This window comes from Lycium barbarum, chromosome 4, assembly GCF_019175385.1.
Source record: "Lycium barbarum isolate Lr01 chromosome 4, ASM1917538v2, whole genome shotgun sequence".
Classification (NCBI taxonomy): domain Eukaryota; kingdom Viridiplantae; phylum Streptophyta; class Magnoliopsida; order Solanales; family Solanaceae; genus Lycium; species Lycium barbarum.
The window spans coordinates 63,200,308-63,214,955 of record NC_083340.1 but is presented as its reverse complement, the minus strand read 5'-3'; positions in this window follow the sequence as shown (position 1 = coordinate 63,214,955).

The window sequence follows — 14,648 nt, the reverse complement described above, 5'->3', positions numbered from 1 at the left end:
TTGGACCAAGTCGGGGCCTATCAATTGTACTTCTCCGGTTTCAAACCATCCAATTGGAGATCTGTATTTTCTTCCATATAAGGCTTCATACGGGGCCATTTGGATACTGGAATGATAGCTATTATTATAGGCAAATTCAATAAGAGGCAAATGCTCGTCCCAACTACCACCGAAGTCCAGCACACATGCTCGTAGCATATCTTCTAAGGTCAGAATAGTGCGCTCGGCTTGCCCGTCGGTCTGTGGGTGGAACGGCGTGCTGAGCTTAACTCGAGTACCTAGACCTTCTTGAAAGGACTTCCAGAACTTGGCTATGAACTGCGCCCCTCTATCCATGATAATGGCCAAAGGAATACATGAAGTCGTACAATCTCCTTGAGATACAATTTAGCATAGTCTTCCGCTGAATACGTAGTCCTGACGGGGAGAAAATGAGCTGCTTTTGTGAGCCTGTCCACGATCGCCCATATAGAATCATACTTCCCTCGCGTACGGGGTAATCCTACCACAAAATCCATATTAATTTCTTCCCATTTCCACGTAGGAATTTCCATTGCTTGCAATAAACCTCCTGGATTTTGATGTTCGGCTTTCACTTGCTGACAATTTGGACATTGGGCTACAAACCCTGCTATGTCTCGCTTCATGCCATCCCACCGATATAGCAACTTAAGGTCGTGGTACATCTTGGTTGCACCTGGATGAATAGAATACCGGGAATGATGTGCTTCCTCTAAAATCCGTTGGCGTAAGTTTGCCACATCCGGTACACATAACCTGCCCCGATATCTAAGGACCCCTTCTATGGAAACTTCGAATCGAGACTTTTCTTTTTCGTGAGCTAGATCTCGATAATGACTTAGCTGGGAATCCTCATATTGCCGTTCCTTCACCTCTAGATTCAATGATGAAACTGTGGGGTCATTGATGCTAATACTTGCATCTCCTCCATCAGTCGCACGTACGCCAAGACTTGCTAGTTGATGGAGCTCACGAACCATTTCCTGCTTTTCCGAAGGAACTCCACATAAACTACCCATCGATCGGCGGCTAAGTGCATCTGCCACTACATTCGCCTTCCCTGGATGATATAGAATGTTCACATCGTAATCCTTTAGTAATTCTAACCATCGCCTTTGCCGCAGGTTCAACTCCTTCTATTTGAAAATATATTGGAGGCTTTTGTGATCCGTATAGATGTCAACACTTACACCATACAAGTAGTGCCTCCATATTTTTAAGGCGTGGATAACCGCGGCCAATTCGAGATCATGAGTCGGATAATTCTATTCATGCCTTCGCAACTGTCTCGAGGCATATGCAATGACTCTCCCATGCTGCATTAATACGCATCCTATTCCCACACCGGAGGCATCACAATATACGACATAGCCATCGGACCCTTCCGGAAGTGTTAGCACTGGCGCTGAGGTCAACCTGTTTTTCAACTCTTGGAAACTACGCTCACAGGCATCATTCCACTGGAATTTAGATAACTTCTGAGTTAACTTCGTCAATGGGGCTGAAATAGATGAGAAGCCCTCTACAAATTTCCTGTAATATCCTGCTAACCCAATAAAACTACGAACTTCCGTAGGTGTCGTAGGCCTTGGCCAAGTCTTCACAGCTTCTATTTTCTGAGTGTCGACTCGGATACCATCATCTGAAATAACATGACCTAGAAATGCCACAGATTTTAGCCAAAACTCGCACTTCGAAAACTTTGCATACAATTCCCGATCTCGAAGAACGCCAAGAACAATTCTTAGATGATATGCATGTTCTGACTCTGTGCGAGAATATACCAGGATATCGTCGATAAACACTATCACAAAAAGATCCAAGAACGGCCTGAACACATTATTCATTAAATTCATGAACACCGCTGGGGCGTTTGTCAACCCAAACGACATCACTCGGAACTCGTAATGGTCGTACCTCGTTCTGAAGGTTGTCTTAGGAATGTCTTCTTCTCTGATCCTCACTTGATGATAACCCGATCTTAGGTCTATCTTAGAAAACCACTTAGCACCTTGTAATTGATCGAACAAGTCATCGATTCTGGGAAGGGGATATCTGTTCTTCACAGTCACCCTGTTCAACTGTCTATAATCGATACACATTCGTAGCGACCCATCTTTCTTTCGCACGAACAAGACCGGTGATCCCCACGGTGATGAACTGGGTCTAATAAAACCCTTCTCGAGTAAGTCTTTCAACTGTGCCTTTAGCTATTTCAACTCTGCTGGAGCCATTCGATAGGGAGGAATAGAAATAGGCTCGGTGTTGGGTACTACATCAATAGCAAAATCGATTTCCCTTTCTGGAGGAAGGCCTGGTAACTCGTCGGGAAACACATCTGGGAATTCATTCACTACCGGGACAGACTGGAAAGTTGGCACTTCCGCTTCCGTGTCATGAACCCGAACTAGATGACAAATATAACCCTGGGCTATCATCTTTCTCGCCTTAAGGTAGGAAATAAACCTACCCTTTGGGGAAACTGTATTACCCTTCCACTCGAGTATGGGCTCTCCCGGAAATTTGAATCGAACTACCTTTGTCCGGCAACAAACATTAGCATAGCATGACGCCAACCAGTCCATACACATAATTACGTCAAAATCTATCATCTCAAGTTCAATCAAATCAGCCTTTGTCTGACGATCACGTATAATGACTACACAGTTCTTATATACTTGCCTCGCTATTACAGGATCACCAACCGGAGTGAATACTTCGAAAGGTTTAATTGGCTCGGGTCTCACCCCAACACAATCAGCGATATACGGAGTAATATATGAGAAGGTAGAACCTGGATCAATCAGAGCATATACGTCATGGAAAAATATAGTCAGGGTACCTGTGACAACATCTGGGGAAGACTCGAGATCCTGTCGCCCAGCTAAAGCATACACACGGGGCTGAACAGCACCTGAAGTAGATGCTCCCCCTCTACCTCTGCCTCTACCTACTGTAATCTGAGGAGTCTGTGTTGTCGAGCGTGCTGAAGAAGAACCCGCTGCTGAACCTGTAGGCTGAGTCCCAGCTCTATCTCTCGCTGAGGGGCAATCTCTCATCATGTGACCAACTTGCCCGCAAGCATAACAAGCATCCGAACCCTGACGACACCGTCCGGAATGTAATTTGCCACACTGGCTACACCGCGGTACTGGAGGTCTCCTCTGACTAAAATCTCCCTGATACTGAAAACTTGGGGCCCTCGAACTCTGACCCTTCCCTGACTGGAAAGAGCGATCGAACCTTCCGTCTGAGAATCTGGGAGGCGCACTAGTCGCGGACTGACCTGAGTGCCTGGGATGTGTCTGTCTCGATCCCTCTCTATACTCACTGTTCTCTCCCATAGATCTAGCCCTCTTACCTTGTCTTCTGTCACCATCACGATCACTTCCTTGCTGTCATTGTCGTTCCTCGAGATTCTGAGCATGGGCCTGTATCCGGGAAATATCCATCCCGTCTTGCGTATCATTTTATGATCTGACTAGTTGTGACTCCCCAGGAGACAGTCTATCGGGATATATATATATATATGTGTGTGTGATGACGTTACTGTTATATCTCGTATTTTTGTGCATTCGGATAATTCAAGATAATTGCGAGAAGTTAAGGACAAGGTTATATTTTAATTTTGTTTAGCACACAAGTTGCTTATGAAAATTTTGATGTGGAAATATTAAGAAAGGCTAGGGGAAAAAAGGAAAATTCGCAAGATGGCTCATAGAAAATATGGAGGAAGGCTAAGGGAAAACTTGGAATTTGGAAAATAAATTTTCATGAACTACAAAAAAAAACATAAAGGAAAAAAAAGTGGGCTTGAAACAAAAGGGCCAAAGTGGCCGTCCAAATGAGTATGGGCCAAGGCCCATATGCAAGATAAATAAATATAACCCAAAAGATGACAAGTTGCCATAATCTTCATCTTCTTTCCTTAGAAAAATCAAGAAACTTGGAGAAGACCCAAGTAGAAGGCCATTCGGCCAAGCTTGGTTGGACAAGAACCTTGGAAAAAAAAATTCTCAAAGATTATTTTCTACTAATAGGAAGGTCCCTAGCAAGGTGGAGTGGTCATTGGAGCAAGTAGAACATTTATTCTTGCAAGCTACAAATTCTAGTCAAGTGAGAAGTTAAAGGAAAAAGGTAAGAATTAATCATCTTTTATATGTTATGGATGGTTGTGTATGTTGTAGTATGTATAAATGGGTGAAATTCATGAAAATATGGATTATGTGTTGTGGCCGTGTGGTTGTGGTATGGTATGGAAAAGAATGAGTCAATTTTTCTTAAGTATTTTAGTTGTTGTTGTAATGGAATCTATGATGGAAATGAAAGTTTAATGATTCTAGTGAAGTTGTAAGTGTTGGAGAGTTGTTTTAGAAGCTAATGTGATTTTAATGTCACTTTTTGTATTTATGGAAGGTAATGTTGTTAATGTGTGAGTTGTTAGTATAATTCATGAATTTGAAAGGAAGAAATGTGTTGTTATTGTTCTTGTTGAAATTGGAAGGTTTCGGATGGAATGGCATATTGGTTGGATTATTGTGAATATTATGCGGATTGTTTGAAGCGTTCTTGAACACTGTTTGAATGGTTTCGGATTAGTACTTGAATGTGTGAGCAAATATGAATTGAATATAAGTGAAACGCTGTTGAAGTTTGTAGAAAGAAGTTGCTAATGCTAGTATGCGTTTTGAATCGATTGTGGATATTGTTAGAATAATTGTTGGTATTGTTGTTGATATTTTGGCCGAGTTAAATTCTCGGATTTGTTGTTGTGTTCTTGGCCGAGTTGAATTCTAGGGGATGGTGTATTTACAGGGGAAATGCTGCCGAAATTTCTGTAAATAAAGTGTTGGTTTAGAATTGGACTCTTAAATGTTATGGCTAATGTTTGGTATATATGAATATTGTTGTAGATCTTGCGAAGCCAAAGACTTAAGTTCGGATTAGCATAGAAAGCGGGCAAGGTATATAAGGCTTGCCTTTCTTTCTTTTGGCATGATCTCTTTGAAACGAGCAAATGACGTATATGTATGAATTCAAAGAATTTCCTATTCTTAGAGCCACTAGGATGGCTAATATTCTTGACTTCCATAAGCTGTTTCATATGGTTTTGATGCGTATCCATAATGTCCGAAGTTTGTTTGATATGTTTCCGAATGGCATTCGAAAGACAATTGATATGACTAAAGTTTTGATCTTCAAATGCTAGCACGTCCGATTATTCTATTGAGTCTTTGATATGCTTTGATATGTACATATGATTCCAAAAGCTATATTTGATTTGACACATACGATATCCAAGAGGTACTTGATATGATTATTGCTTCGATTTTCCAAAAATGGCTTCTGAAATGTTCGTAGAAGGTTCTGTACTTCAAACGCTCGTAACTTTCTCATACTAAGTCGGATTGACCCGAAACTTGTTTCTGAGCCTTCAGATGTCAGTAAGTGTACGTATCTATCGAGTCTTGATTTGTGTGCATATGGTTTCGCACTACTCTGTTCGTGCAAGCCTCAGTATGTCCTTCACTGAGCCCGGGCCAGGATATGTTATCGTGCGCACTCCTCTGCATTGTTCACCGAGTCCCTCTCACTTGCGGGCCGGGAAACGTTATATGTATATGTATATGTATATGATGATATGATGATACGGGGATGGCGGCCAGGATGGCGGCCAGGATGGCATATGATGACTTTATTCACCGAGACCCGCAATAGAGGGTCGGGACACGTTATGTATATATGGTATATGATTCTGACATGCATGATTCTATCCATTGAGTCCCTTAACAAAGGGCCAGGACACGTTATATGTATACATGATACATGATGTTGACATACATGATTCCATCCACCGAGTCCCTCAATAAAGGGCCGGGACACGTTATATGTACATATGGTGTATGATGTTGACATGCATGACCTTATTCACCGAGTCCCTCACTAAAGGGCCGGGAAACGTTATGTATATATATATGTATATGTGTATGATTCATGATTTGAAATACACGACTTTATTTCATAAAGGAAACATATTGATGCATTTAACAGACATATTGGTTCTGGTGAGTTTCTATTTTGACTATGATCCCCTGTACTGTACTTCATGCCTTACATACTCGGTACATTTTCCGTACTGACCCCCCTTTTCTTCAGGGGCTGCGTTTCATGCCCGCAGGTACAGACGTTCGTGTGAGTGACCCGACAGCTTAGGCTATCTGTTCTGCTGCCTTAGAGTGCTCCCTTGTTCTGGAGCCCATATTTTGGTACAGACTCTTCCGTTATACATATGTATGTGTATATTCAGGGGTACGGCGGGGCCCTGTCCCGTCATATGATTCTGTTGTGTTTGTTAGAGGCCTGTAGACATGTATGTGGGTCATGGGTCGATGTGGTTCGGATATGTGTGTGTGTCTTGCGTCTAAGCGATTCCGTTTGCTATGACAGCCTTAACGGCTTGTATGTATGTATACGTATATATATGTTTTGGATGATATGTTCTACGACAGCCTTGGTGGCTTCTGTATGATAAGTATGTTATATGTGACCGCTTCAGATGACATCTGTTCTCAGTATCTGTATAAATTAATATATGTTGGATATGGATAAGTCAGTGATATGTCGATTCGGTAAGTAAGTGTGTATGGGTGTCTAGCTCGGGCACTAGTCACGGCCCACGGGGTTGGGTCGTGACAGTTACGAACCGTTAGAGTTCTTTCGCAAGTTACTATATTGTTCGTAGTTTCAGTTTGGCTATATCTAACAGGTACGTATACGGGTGCCCAGGTCGGGCAGTAGTCATGGCCCACGGGGTTGGGTCATGACATCTTAGGACCCTCTCAACCTTGCATTTACCCTTTTGGGGTATAATAACAAATTTTCACAACTTTGACTTGGCCAACTTGGATCAAACTTTTCTTTTATCTTCTTCTTCACCAAGAACTAGGATGAACAATAAAGAACACCCAAAAAACCAATGAAGTCCAAATCAACTCGTTTTTGTCCCAATTTTCCGATCTAAGCTCCTTTCCACCTACACAACAAAGCCTAATATCAATCGAAGCTCAATTTTACCAAAATCAACTAAAACCACTTTGAGTTCTTCAAGCTTTGATGAAGCTTCAATGGTGAAAACTTCAAAACCCACCCAAATGACCTGAAACTTCGAATTTAGATGTATTTCACCCCAACAAACACAAATTTAACTTCAACAACACTTAAATCAAAACACAACTTCAATTTTCTAAAGTTTTTGGAATTTTCGATTATTTGTTTTTGGGATTTTCATATTTTGAGCCTAGGATTAGAAATTGTAGGAACAATCTCTTAGCCTATGCTCTGATACCAAACTGATACGATTCGGCTTGGGATAAACCGAATCAAACAATCAAAATGCGAAAATTAAGATAGATAGAAAGTTAGAGATGAGATTTAGAAGAAAGAAAGGAATTAATCAACTACAATTGTGACTAATCAACATAGAAAAGGAAACCTACACCTATTAATCAACAACCTAAGATGAATTCATTCCAAAGAAGAAGAGAATCAAACTCATACATGGAAATCGAATGTTAGATCATCCAAGAGAGATTCAAGGTAAAATTTAAGGGAATCCACCCACTAGTCCTAATACTAGCTAATCCTAAACTAGCTCCATACAAGGAGAAAACACACTCATAAGAGTTTCATCATAAAAATCAAGCTAAGTGTAAATGGAAGACTAATGGTCTATTTATACTAAGGCTATTACATCAAGAGGCCCTAAAGTGGTTCTTTTACAAAAATACCCACATGGGTCTTCAATTGCATCCAAAGACCCATATCTTGCAAATAAGACCTCCAATTGCAATCTTAGCCTCATATCTTGAAAATATGTCCTCCAATTGCAATCTTAGCCTCATAACTTGCAAGATACCTTCCAAGCAATCATCCGCACCCTCGTGGCTTGTTCTTCCATGGACTCCAAAGGCCCCATCTTCCTCGTCCAATGGTTTTTGGCATGGAAATCCACCTTCAAAGCTCCAACAAGAGTTTTAGCCTTCAAAATTGTCCATGAGCTTCCTAGGATCATATCAACACCACTGCAGTGGGCAGTATATGATATCATCCCGGACGCGGGATGCCCGAACGCGGGATGATGATGAGATGATGATAACACCATCCCGATATGGCCGGGCAGTATACATATGAGATGATGATAACACCGCGCCTATATGGGCGGGCAGTATACTATATATATGTATGTATAAGATGTTTTTTTTTAAAAATCTAAGCATGCATGACATCCGCATTAAGAGGCATTCAGATGTATAGAGTTATACAGGTATTTTCAGCTATACAGTCAAACAGATACAGAAAGATATATAGATTGACTCTCATTTCATGAGTCGACGAGAATGAGTTCGGAAGAACTGGGCATTATACGACCAAACATACTGGCCGTATAAAATATACTGGCCGTATGTTTAGCCGTATAATCAGCCCAGATGGCCAGCCTCACTGGACCAAATCTACCACCAGACATACGGTCAGTATAATTTATATGGACCGTATGTAGGTCCGTAGAAATTGGTCGGGACAGATGAAGTATTATTAATAAGGGATCAAGTTCATTTCATTTTATTTCCCCTTCACTCCACTTCTCTCTAGAACTCTCTAGAATATTTCTCCACATGTCTCCCATAAGAATTCAAGAGATATTAGTGATCAACTTCATCAAACCAAGAGAATCAAGTGTAAGAAACCCATTAAAGATCATCCAAGACAAGAAATCCAAGTGGAGGTGGAACTAGGGTTTTGCTCAAGTGAAGTGTTTCCACCCAAGGTTCATTCCTACACTATCTAAGGTAAGTTTTATGGTATTTCCATGTTGTTTAAGGTATTGAGAGGTTGAAAGACTTGGATTGTAGAAGGAAATACAAAATGGGTCATGAATGTGAGAATAGTGTCATTTTTTAGTAATAGCTTGGATTGAGTCATGATTCTTGATATGTTGTGATTATGATTATGTTATAAATGATGTTAAGAACATGGGATAGACATTGTATATGAGTGAACGTAATAGTGTGCTATGACCATGGATATGGATGATTGGAAGTGAATGGAAGAATATGGATAATATAGGTGAACAAAGACTATTGTTATGATGTTGTGAATGTTATTATATATGTTTGGGAGTTGGTATATGATATGGAGGAAGTTGTATAAACAAAGGAGATGCTGCCCAATTTTCTCTAGCTTTAGTCAAGTATGCTAAGCTATCGATTTTCTAATGTTAGTATAACTCTAATGAAGGTAGAAACGTGAGCATTGAAGGAGAAAGTTCAAGGGATAGAATAGTTGAACAAAAAGGTATGTAAGGCTAACCCTTCTTTCAATAAGGCATGGTTCTTTGGCTATACACCTATCCTTTCATGAGCCTATGATGTCCTCCAAATGATTCTATCTTTAAAAGCTACTAAGCTCATGATTCTCAATATGTTACGATTGTACTAGATTCCTTATATGATGAGTAATCCTCTAGGGATAGATGTAATGAACGACGATAGTAATGATGCTAAAGATGCTTTTGAGCTTTTATGTATATGTGTCTATGTATGACTATTATGAAACCCCGAGCTTATATGGCCGGGTAGAACATATATGTATTGCGCGCGCACCACTGTAGTTGGGTATGGATAACCCTAAGCCTTGGTAGGGCTAGGTATGTACACTCACCGAGCCTTGCCATGGCCGTGTATGTGAAACACCGAACCTTCATGGTTAGGTATGCTATGTATATGATATGGATATGTGTTACACCTTGGAAAATTTCCCGTTAGCATACAGTGAATGGGTTAGCAAAGAGCATGAGGTATAAGATGATTTAGATAAGTGAGAGATAGCATTTGATGATCCTAATCGAGGTTCAAGACATTAGACGTAAAGGAAGAAGTTTGACAAAGGAAGTAAAGGATATGTTGTCCGTCGGGTAAGAATCATGGACGACGAGTTAACGATGGCATAATGATGTCTTGGAGACGAGTGATAACGTCCCTTAGATTGGTATTGAGGTGTTAAACAAGTGTCAAGAAGGTTCCAGACGAATTGGAGATGAAACGAGTCGACGAGAACGAAATCGGAACAACTGGGCACTATACGGCCCAACATACGGACCGTATAAAATATACTGGCCGTATGTTAGGCCGTATATTTAGCCAAGAGGAGCACCACCTACTGGACAAAACATAAGGCCACACATACGGCCCGTGTAAAATGTACGGGCCGTATGTTGGTCCGTATAACTTGGTCGGGACAGGTTTGAACATTTAAAATAAGGGACCCTTTCTCATTTCATCTGACTCCTCCACAAGTAAAGAAACCTCTAGAACCTTCTCCATCATTCATCCATAAGAATTCAAGGGAAACCCAAGATCAACTACACCAAATCCATGAAAACAAGTGTGTGAAGCCTAGCAAAAGCTCATTAACACCAAGAAAACTCAAAGGAAGTGAGTTAGGGTTTTGATGCAAGAAGAGAAGTGTCACACCCCAGTCCTGATAGGGCATGATGGGCACCCGACTCTCATCAGAGTCGAGCGAACCCTTAAACGTTCGCTTTACCAAAACCTGTCATTTCAAAAACTTTTAAAACATGGAACTTTTCCAAATAGAGATCATTGTATTTATACAGATTATGAAAACTTCCAATCAATTACGTACTTTAAACCAACTGAAATCATCTGAAAATTCATACTCTTTTAACATCTACAAATGATTCGCACTTCTCGACGCCCTATCCACAGGACACTGTCTGCAAAGTCTCTAACATGTACAAAATACCATGACATAAGTACTTTGACCCGGCAACACTCCGAACTGAGATGGAGCTCCACAATCCCGCTGGAACACCTTCTAGCAAAGTCTTCTACTCATCTGGATGTACCTGCGTGGCATGAAACGCAGCCCCCGAAGAAAGGGGGTCAGTACGGAGTATGTACTGAATATGTAAAGCATTGCTGAATCATAAACAAGGAAAGGCGTAACAGTAAGCCAGTTTAGAAGCAACCCGGGAGTAACTTGGGACGGCATTTTAAATCGTGCCCTGTAGTGCCTTACACCAATTCCAGCATACACAATATAAATACAGCATACACAAATTCTAGAATACACAATCTAAATATAGTATCACAATAGTCCCTTCGGACGACCTCTTCCGGCTTAATAATAATAATGGCCCCTTCGGGCATGCTGCTTCCGGCATAATAATAATAGTCTTGGCCCCTTCGGGCATGCCGCTTCCAGCATAATAATAATGATGGCCCCTTCGGGCATGCCGCTTGCGACATAATAATAGTCCTGGCCCCTTCGGGCATGCCACTTGCGACATAATAATAGTCTTGGCCCCTTCAGGCATGCCACTTGCGACATAACAATAACAGCCCTGGCCCCTTCAGGCATGCCGCTTGCGATATAATACTAATAATAATCCTGGTGACTACGCTACTCAATCCACCAATATCAGTACAAAGAGATAATGCTATGGAGTGTAAACATAAATCGTAAATGAAATGAAATAGTAAAATCCCGCACCCCCTTCGGAGTTGTTTTGAAAATCAACTTCATTTTTCCTTTAGTACAAAACTAATTTTTCTCGAAATCATTAGTAAACCATAAATACGTTTCAAGTCAATCCGAGTTAGTATAAGAAAGTTTATAGACATTATTCATTATAGAAACCTCCATGAACGTTTCCAAAACAATCCGAGTTAGCGTATGAAAGTTATGAACGTTATTCATTATGGAAACCTCTACGAACATTTCCAAAACAATCCGAATTAGCATATGAAAGTTATGAACGTTATTCGTTATAGGAACCTCTACGAACATTTCCAAAACAATCCGAGACCGTCTACGAAAGTTAGGGACATTACTACTTACAGAACCCCTTAAAAACAAGAACTCTTTATGCTTTTCTTATTATTCAATCATACCATAAGCTCGATTATACTAAGTATACTCATATCAAGAAGTGAATAAGAATCATTAACAAGCTCGGAATCAAGAATGGAGTTACCCAAGATACGTATCATAACTTACTTAGCTCTAGGACATGCCAAAAGAAAGAAAGGGTAAGCTTTGCATACCTTGCCCGCTTCCTACGCTAATCCGAACTTAAGTCTTTGGCTTCGCAAGATCTACAACAATATTAGTGTATACCAAACATTAGCTATAGATACTTAGAAGTTCAATGTTCAACCAATACTTTACTTGCAGAAATTTTGGCAACATTTCCCCTGTAAATACAACTATCCCCGAGAATTCAACTCGGCCAAAAATACAACAACAAATCCGAGAATTCAACTCGGCCAAATTATCAACAACAATACCAACAGTCAATTCAAAACGCATTCCAACGTTAGCAACATTCTTTCTACAAACTTCACGGCGTTTCATTTATGTTCAATTCATAATTGCTCACATATTCAAGTATTAATCCGAAACCATTCAAACAATATTCAAGAACACTCCAACAATCCGCACGACATTTCAAACGGCCCAACCAACACACTACCCGAAACCTTCCAAATTCAACAAGAACAATAACAACACATTTCCTTCTTTCAAATTCATGGACTACACCAACAATTCACACACTAACAACATTATTTTCCATAAACACAAGAAGACTATATTCAAATTACATTGGCTTCTAAAACAACTCTCCAACACTTACAACTTCAAATAGAATCATCAAACTTTCATTATCAACATAGAATCCACAACAACAACGACCAAAACACTAGATAAAATTGATTCATTCTCTTCTATACCACACAACAACCACACGGCCACAATACTATATATACACGGCCACAACATAACTGTCACGACCCAGGTAGGGGCCGCGACGGGTACCCGGAGCTAGTTATCGAGCACCGCTCACTCTACTACTTATCTTGCTCATTTAATACTCTTTTATCAATTTACATACCAGTTGTAGGAAAATCATAATTTAGCAAACATAAATACTTTATATACAATTGCCTTTCGGCCATCAAAATAATATACATGCATATGAAAACGTCTTGTGAGACCATCTAACCCACACTGCGTATCTACGAGCCTCTACTAACATACTGTATATACATGGACGCCCAAAATATACATATATATATATACCAAAAGGATAATCCTAAGCACCTCCGGACAATGGAGTGCTTTCAACCAGCTGACTGCTACTGAGGATCTGGGTCAAGCTCTCCACTCTGTCTACCTGTGGGCATGAACACAGCGTCCGAAGAAGGGACGTCAGTACGAATGTTGTACTGAGTATGAGAAGCATAAACAATGAAAGAAAACATCAACAATATAGTGATCACATCAACATGAAATATCTGGATCTGTCTGATAATCATAAAGGAAATCATGCGTGCCATCTTACTCATACTCATCCTCATAGCATATATGCATCATATGCAAGCTGCCCGTCCATGTCAGAACGGTGTGATAATCAATAATATTAGCCCGCGTCCAGGCCTCCCGCGTCCGGGGTACCATCTCATGCCGCCCACTAGTGGTGTCTGCCCATGCCCGAAGGTCATGGTGTATCCGTATAGCTGCCCGCCTTGGCGGTGACTGCCCGGCCAACTAGGCACGGTGTGAAATGCTAATGTCATGCTTATCATAAAATGCTCATAATAATAATATACTCATCATAAAATACTTATCTCATTGTAATACATGCATAAGGCTTAAGATCAACTTTATTCTATCGGGGTGACGTAAGGTCGTGATCCCCCATTTCCATTATGGAACAACTATTGATACTCTGCCTCACCTTGAAGGAACTAGTACATAAGGTGAGTGTAAGAGATAATTAACATCGTCATTATACTAGCATCATCATATCGTATTCCTCATCTTATATAGACATTAAGGAGTTAGACTCTTAGCCTTTCGGACTATAAGAACTCATGAAGAGAATAGGAATTTCGTGCTACAAGATTCATGCCATCAGGAAGAAGGGACTAGCCTCACATACCTTGGTCGTTTATCTAAGATATCGCTCACTCGTTCTCCTTCAATATCGCGTCGTTACCTTCATAAAGAATTCATATCAACATTAGCATACTAACTACAAGAACGCGTCGCTAATTCTAAGAGAAGTCGGACAGCGCTTCTCTTGTTTATACTATTTTTCCCATGTTTTATATTAACTCCCAACATTCATAGCATTACTCATAATATCGAAATCAACAATCGTCGTTTACGTACATTTAGCAAAATCCACCATTTTCCTCCAATTTCCCTCATAATTAGCCTTATGACTCGTCCTTGCATTTTCATGCGTTTAACGTTTGTTTCATGATATAAACATCATTTATAACGTATGTTTATTCACAACACTTCAACATTCATAATTCAATCCCACTATCATTCATTTATGGCACTATTCACTCAATAATGGTCCATTTCTATGTTCTTCTACATTTCAAGTGTCTAAGCTTTTCAATACTTCAAACAACATAGAATGATCATGAAACTTACCTTGGATAGTGGTTGAACAACCCTTGAGTTGAAATTCTTCACTTAAACAAAACCCTAGTTTCACCTTCTTGGGAATTACTTGACTTAGATGATCCCTT